Here is a 7,152-nt window from a genome sequence, read left to right on the forward strand (position 1 = left end):
ATGTAAAAAAAGTCAGTACATTAGTTGTGGTTGACTTTAATCTTCATATAAATTGGTAAAGGTAGCCATGAGGAAGAATTTATAGAGTATATTTGGGATAGTTTCCAAGAACAAATTGTTATGGATTTATCAGGAATCATTCCATTTTTGATCTGGTGAGGTGTAATGTGGCAGGATTAATAGGTGATGTTAGAGTAAAAGATCCCCTAAGAAACAGTGACCGTAACATGATAGAATTTCGCATTCAACTTGATATGGAAAATCCTGGATCGGAAACAACAGTGCTAAACACAAATAAGGACAATTACAAAGAACTGAAGGCAGAACTGGCTGGAGTAGACTAGGAAAAGAGTTTTGCAGAAAAGACAGTTAAGGAAAAATGGTAGACATTTAAGAAAATAGTTCATGATTCACAGGAAAGATATATCCCAGTGAGAAAGAGGGATTCTAGGAAGAGGATAAGCAAACCATGATTAACCAAGGGAAGGTAGGGATAGCAGCATAGAGTCATACAGCATGGAAACGAACCCTTCAGTCCAACCAGTCCATGCCAAACAAAAATTGAGAAATATATTACATCCATATTACTGTGAAGACTAGTGCAAAGTATTGAATTAACTCTTTGCCCTTTCCTGGTTCACCATTATTATTTCCTCATTTAGTCACTTTGGAATTTGTTTTCCTTTTTATATATTTAAAGAAGCTCTTGCTGTCAGTCTTGATGTTACTCACAAGCTTACCTTCAAAGATTATCTTCTCCTTCTTTATCATTTTTTGTCATCTTTTCTTGATTTATGAAACTTTCCCAATCTTCTGGTTTACCACGAATTTTTGCCACTTTGTATGTTTTTCTGTTATGGATGCATTTTTATAACACTTTACATGATTACAGGATATTTTGAATGATCTTATAGTCAACGAAATATTTCTTGAAGTGTCACTGTTGTTAGACTTCTGGAAACCAATTTTCACTATCTCCCATAAACAGCAATGTCGTAGTGACTAGATAATTTGTTTCTATGATGGTGAATGAGAACATATGATGGTCAGGACACTGTGGTTGGATAACTCTCTGTTCTTCAAAATACTGCCAGTGGATCTTTATATCCAGCTGAGAAGGCAGACTAGACCACAGATTAACACCCATCCAAAAGTCTTTGGGAGCACAGCATCACGACTGTATTGGAATGTCAGCCTTGAGACGTAGGCCTTGATTTTTATTTCCAGGTTGGGAGTGCAGAGACAGGGCATTTTGCAGCTCGACTTCCTGACCAAGGAAAAACTGTGCCTGGAAAGTCCAATTTCTATTCTAGTAATCTTTGGGGCTGGGTGATCCTAGAAAGTGAGTGGGGACTATTGGATAAGAATGCAGATGGGCACAAAGCCTGTTCAAGAAATGTGTTGCATTTTACAAAAAGAGTGAAACCAACAACATCCCTTCAGTCCTCACCTCTCATGTCCCCTCCACACTGACACTTCACATGCTCTATCATACTATCTCATTTCCATCCATGCTACCCTATGCCCCTCTATCATCTGGCACAACCTTTCCTTCACCCCATGCCATATGCCCTGTACCAATGATATTGGACTTTTATAGACTTCAGAACTGGGAAAAGCTAGAAATGAAATAGACTTTAAGCAGCTGAATTTGTTGTGGACAAAGAAGACCATCTGTGACTCGGCAGAAAACAGGACCAATTAATTGACAAAAGAGTTGGGGGTGTATGGTCAAAGGCAGCAGTTATGGAACAAGTGAAGAAAACAAAGTAGTACCTGCCAACTTCAGCTTGCTGCTTGGTCCAAAAGACCTCCAAGTTGGATACCAGGCACCAACATCTCAGGGTGAAATCCTTGGACACCAGCCACATGCACCCCACTTCCATGAACATTGGCATCCAATATGCCAGCCTGTAAGAACCCCCAATGCTCATCTCTGATGCTCTGTCAGTATGCTCTGTACTTTAATGCTGCACCTCAGGATAAAACAGCAACTACCATTGGAATGCTGCAGCAAAGATACTATTAGCTCAGGGATTGGATTCGAGCAGGCTGCATCTCGGGATGTTTACATTCTTAGTGCTCACTCACTCTGACCCTACCTGGGTACTCACAGCATCCCTGATTGACTTTCCTTTTTGCATTTTGCCTGCCAGACAGTTAGGTTCACAGTACTTCTGCATATCCACCTTTTCAACACCACTCAGGATCTTATATACTTTAGCCAAGTAGTCTTCATCTCTTCTAAATTCCAGTGAAAACAAGATCAGTCTGTCCAACTTTTCCTCATAAGAAACCCACTCATTCCAGGTGTCAACTGAGTGAAGCTCCTCTGAACTGTCTTAAAAGCATTTACTTCCTTCCTTAAATAAGGAGACCAAAGACAGGCACATAGTGCAGACACAAAGCCAGCTGGCTTGTCATGTTTGTCAGCAGTCTTCAGTCAAGATATACGAAATAGATGTTGCTCAGTGGATCCAAGCACGGTAAGTGAAAGCTAGCTTCTGATATCAGTACAAGGGCTGGTCAGTTAGCTGCTAGGGTGGCCAGGATCAGGATTGTCTCCTTGTAAGGGGTGAAGGGCCAAATATCAGGCATCCCATTCACAGTCTTGACTCTTTCTGCCCTATTATGAACTGTTTTCCTCCTGGAATGAGAGAGGAACAAGAATTAAGGGTGACTAAGTGGGTAGCACAACTGACAGTGCTGGTGCAAGTTTGCTGCCTCAAATGTGTGAGGGTTAATGCTGTCATGAATTGGGGTAAGTGAAAGCAAGCAAAGTAAATGTTGCAGACAGTAGTGAATGATAGGACAAGAGCCTTGGTGCAAGATTGGTACAGTAGAAATAGAATAATTCCAAGCAATCAGATAGAAAATGGGGCACTTATATTAGTGGAGTAGAGAAGATCATTGACCTTCTTTCTACATTGCTGCATATTCCTTCAAACAGTTGAAACTGCACTGATCTAGGGGCAATGTCAGACTAGGCTGGCATGGTTTAGTGTCATGACCTCCACTGTTGATGGAAGAAGAGAACATCTGTATTTGTAGCATCCTCCCCAATAGGACCTCTAAGTCCCTGCCTGCAAAGAAGGGTGCCAATATTCCATTCTCTGCCATATAAAGGGACAGTGCAGGACAATAACAGACTGACAGAGCTGGTCTGGGTGCACAACATCTCTTTAAAAACAGCACCGGTGCAGGGGATATTAGTCAATTCAGATATTCTGACAGAGGCAAGTTTTTCCCGGTATGATGAGTGGAAAGGTGGAACTAGAATCAGGTGAAAGGGGCACAATAAGGATGGGGTTTGCTGCCTCAACTATCCTTCCAAGCAGTGCATTCCAAATTCCCACTACCCTCTAGATGTTAAAAAAAAAAGGTTTTCCTCAAATCCATTTTAAACTTACTGCCTTTCACCTTAAAGTTATACTCCCTTATTATTGACCCTTCAATTAAAGGGATCAGCTACATTCTATCCACCTATCCAAGGTTCTCATAATCTTATACATTTCAATCAAGTCCCATCTCAGTCTTCTCTGCTTAAAGAAATCAATGTGAACTTTTCCAGCTTCTGTTCAAAGCTAAACTGCTCCCTCCTAGCCAAAATCCTAGTGAATATCCTTTGCATCCCTTCCAACAGTCCATCCTTCATATAGTACAGTACAGTTGGGGCCTAACCAAATTTAGTACAGCTCCAACATGATCTCCATCTCTTATTAATCTTTATCAGTCATGGTATAGATTATAAGTGTCGCATATGCCTTCATGACCACCCTATTAACCTGTCCTGCTGCTTTCAGGGATCTGTGAATAAGCACCCCAAAAATCGTCTGTTCCTCTGAGTATTCTCTTATCTTGTTACTTATTCCAACATGCATCACCTCCCTGATGAGCCCCCAAACCTTTATGACACAGCAGTGAATCCTTCTGTTAAATAAACAAAATACCAAGAAAAGCTCACCTCACCTCGTAATCTGTTAAAGTATGAGTGAAAGAGGACTCCCTAAATTCCACTATTTAAAGAAAATAATATCAATTTATTGTTTAACTCTAAAAGTGAACTCTTACATAACAACAATTCACAACTCTAAGCCCCTTCTTTCTCTTAATTGCTTATTACCTGCCTCCAATTTATTAACAAAATGCTGTTCAAGTAAGACACTTATTAAAATTACATCAACTTAATTTCAAAACCATATAGTGGTATCATCTTTGGTGTGTCTTCTGGCTGAAGATCTCCCTGGGTCATCTTCTTTCTTACTGTGGAGATGTTTCATGTGAAAAGGTACCTTTGATAGAGAGTGTTTCAATGTATTGGCTCTCTCTCTCTATGGTAGTTGCTCTGTTTGATTTGTAAAATGCATACCTTTTTTATATCCCCAACATCAGAGAGGTTCAATGTTGGCAAAACAATAAATTCAAACTCGAATGGGTTTTAGTATCCTGGGGGATAATTTATACTGGTTAAATTTGAATTGTTGTCAAAATGGCAACCAACTCAGGTATATATTTCACAGTCAAATGTTGCATATTTTCAATTTTTTAGTACACATGAAACTGCTATTGTAAGCTCTTCGTGCCGAACAGCATTCACTCTCTTTTAAAGATACAGTACATGTCTTCAACTTCATAACACATTTCAAGATTAAATTCCATCTTCAACTGAACTGCCAACTGACCAAACAAGCTATATGCTTATGTAACCCAAGACCTCCTTCTTCACTGTCAGTAACTTAACCAATCTTTGTGACAACAGCAAACTCACTTATCATCCCAGTACATTTTCTTCCATTTTTCCATGTATCATGAATAATAAGGGACCCAGCACTGATACCTGTTGTACACAGCTGGACACCAGACTCCAGTAGCTCAGTTTTACCATCATCCTCTGTCTCCTACTCTAAGCTAATTTTGCTACCAGCTTGGCAAATTACCCTGGATCTCATGTGTTTTTACCTTCTTTATCATCTTTTCCCTTTCCGTATCAAACCTAAATCATATGGTGCTGTGGTCACAATAATTAAAATGCTTTCCCATTGCCACCTCAAACACCTGTCTGGATTTGTTCCCCAAAATCAAGTCCAGCATGGCACCTTTCTTTGTTGGACCTTCTATATATTGACATGAAGAAAAGCTTTTTTGAATACATTTCAAGAAATCTGCTTCCATCTAAACTATCCCACCCCCACACATGGCCATCCCAATTAATGCTGAGAAAGTTGAAATCCCTAATACTCATTATTTTCCATACCTGGATGAATTGTGTATATATTTCTGCTTCTGTATTGCTGCCAGACTATTTGGAAGCCTAAAGAACACTCCCAGCAGTGCAACTGCACCTTTTATTCTGCAGCATTTAATTCCATTCACAGGTTCATTACATTATGAGGCATTATGTAAGGATCCAATGATTAGGTATTTGCTATTGTTATTATGATGAAGAATATTTATCTGGAAATGTTTTTTCACTTTCGACTTAAATAGAAGTTTTCTTGAACTGGCTGACATGTCCAAGGATGTTGAATTCCACACATCTGGGCCTTTGTGCCTTGTTGATTTATATGCGGAAGCAGTTTTTGAATTGACCAGATGTACATTACAGGAATTTCTGCTGGGATATTTATGAATGGTGGAACTGATTGAAATGCTTTGTCAAACAAAGATGCCAATTGATTGCAATTAAATTGAAACATCAGGAAAATATTTTTTAAAAAACCTTTGATTTTCAAAGTCCAAAAGTGAGTACATAATGGGTTAGAGAAGTCAAAAATAGTCTGTACCTGGGTGAATTTCTTCTATAATAGAAAAAAGGATGGATTTTAAATTTCTGATCTGCTACACATAATGACAGTAGTTTATATGTAGCAAACAAAATAAATGTATATATTAAATAATGTTTGTTATTCTTAAGCATTTCTCTAATAAAATTGATGAGCTTCATCACAGTAGGTGATGTCAAGCAGTTCTCCTCCATGTCAGACAATAACATTTCCTGTGTCTCCCCCGAGAATGCAATAACGATAATCGTATTTCAGCTGCAGCCCCAAGCCTTTCTGTTGCCAGAGAAACCCCTGATAACAGCCACAAAAAAATCAAATAGGTTTCTAACTGTTCATATATTGATCTGTTCCAACCTGACGTAGCGCAGACACAATATTATTTTGTTAAGGATTAGATTTCCAAGCTGTTTCTCACAGATTAATCCTCCTGCCTGGTGCCACACAGATGCTGCCTTCCTTGCAATGAATTCCAAAGGATGCCTCTGAATGGGAAAGGAAGAAGCACTCATTTATATTCAACTAAAATTTGTAAATATTTCTTTTAAAATGACAATTTTTTTCTGCACTTGCCTATAGTCAACAGAAAAAGAAGTTAGATCTGGTAACTGAAATGTGTTTTTCTGTTTATTCAACAAAACCCAGGTACAGCATAGGTTAGAAGCCATTCTGTATTCTGCCAAGAAAATATTTTTAATTTCTTCTTTCGTGAGATATGGGTGATGTCAACTAGGCCAGCATTAAATTCCAATTACTAATTGCTATAAACAAGATGGTGGTGAACCATCTTCTTGCATGTTTGAAGTTCATGTACTTTGGTATCCCCAAAGTGCTGTTAAGAAGGGAGATCCAGAAGTTTGACCAAGTGACAGTGAAGGAATGGTTAAAATAGACAAGGTATTTTCTCTGGAGTGGGGGAATCCAGAAGTAGAGGACATAAATTTAAGGTGAGAGGGCAAAGATATAAAAGGGACCCAAGGGGCAATCTTTTCACGCAGAGGGTGGTGCGTGTATGGAGTGAGTTGCCAGAGGAAGTGGTGGAGACTGGTACAATAACAACATTTAAAAGGCATCTGGATGGGAATGTGAATAGGAAGGATTTAGAGGGATATGGGACAAATGCTGGCAAATGGAACTAGATTAAGTGAGGATATCTGGTCTGCATGGACGAGTTGGACTGAAGGGCCTATTTCTGTGCTATACATCTCTATGGTTATATGATGAGTCAGGATAGGGCATTGCTTCAAGAGGAATTTGCAGGTGGTGTGTTCCCATTTACCTGCTATCTGTTCTTCTAAACCGTAGAGATTGCAGGTTTGGAAGGACCTGTCAAAGAGCTTTGGTGAGTTGCTGCACGCTATTGCCACAGTGT

The sequence above is a fragment of the Chiloscyllium punctatum genome, chromosome 32, assembly GCF_047496795.1.
Source record: "Chiloscyllium punctatum isolate Juve2018m chromosome 32, sChiPun1.3, whole genome shotgun sequence".
Lineage (NCBI taxonomy): Eukaryota > Metazoa > Chordata > Chondrichthyes > Orectolobiformes > Hemiscylliidae > Chiloscyllium > Chiloscyllium punctatum.